We start from the raw sequence: 1,077 nt of genomic DNA, 5'->3' as shown, positions 1-1,077 counted from the left end.
GGGTGCAGGGATCACGAGTGTCATCCCAGCACTCTGGAAGGCCAAGGCGGGAGGATCACTTGAGATCAAGAGTTCAAGACCAGTCTGGGAAAACAGCGAGACCCCCATGTCTACAAAAAATATAAAAATTAGCTGGCGTGGTGGCACGTGCCTGTGGTCCCAGCTACCCAGGGCGCTGAGGTGGGAGGATCGCTTGAGCCCAGGAGTTTGAGGCCGCAGTGAGCCAGCCATGATTGCACCACTGCACTCAAGCATGGGAGACAGACTCAGACCCTGTCTTTCTCTCTCTCTCTCTCTCTTTCTCTCTCTCTCTCTCTCTCTCTCTCTCTCACACACACACACACACACACGTTAAATTTGTTGGATTATACATTTAGGGATTGATCACCTTTGGTTATAAAATATTTAAGGTTACAGGAACAAGTTAATAACTAAATAAAGACCCAATACTAATAGCCTGGCACAAACTGTTCACAATCCTTTATAAGAGACAACACTGTTCTTAATAGCCTATATAAACAAACATTAAGTAATCCTATTTGCACGTTAATGTGCTGGGATCACAGGTGTGATTACTTAATCCCAGCACACTGGGAGGAAGAGAAGGGCAGATCACTTGAGGCCAGAAGTTGGACAGCAGGATGGCCAACATGGTGAAACCCAGTCTCTACTAAAAATACAAAAATATAGCTTTGCACAGTGGCAGTATTGTAGCCAATGAGGTTTATCCAAGGTGTGATTATTGCTAATTGAAAACTTTTCCCAATACCCCGCCATGATGACTGGAAATATAGTCGGCATTGGCAATTTTTGGCAGTCTCTATGGGGAAGGAATAAAATAAATTAAATAAAAAAAATAAAATGGAATAGAAATACAAAAAAATTAGCCGGGTGTGGCGGTACACACCTGTATTCCCAGCTACTTGGGAGGTTGTTGAGGCAGGAGAATCCTTAAACCCAAGAAGCAGAGGATGTAGTGAGCCGAGATCATGTCATTGCGACTACAGTAAAACTCCGTCTCAAAATTTTTTTTTCTTCGAAACAGGTGCATTCCTCCTCTTGCTTTCTGAGGACTCC

The 1,077-nt window shown here is 43.8% G+C and overlaps 1 non-coding gene across 1 annotated transcript; it reads left to right on the top strand.

The window, feature by feature from the left end:
* Positions 1–688: 688 nt before the first annotated feature.
* Positions 689–829, top strand: LOC116546636. Its single transcript, XR_004266790.1, has one exon. It is a non-coding gene; the product is annotated as a U4 spliceosomal RNA (small nuclear RNA).
* Positions 830–1,077: the final 248 nt, after the last annotated feature.

This window comes from Sapajus apella, unplaced genomic scaffold (genome assembly GCF_009761245.1).
Source record: "Sapajus apella isolate SASKATOON/1434 unplaced genomic scaffold, GSC_monkey_1.0 scaffold1158, whole genome shotgun sequence".
Classification (NCBI taxonomy): Eukaryota; Metazoa; Chordata; class Mammalia; order Primates; family Cebidae; genus Sapajus; species Sapajus apella.
This window is presented reverse-complemented; position numbering and strand designations above follow the sequence as displayed.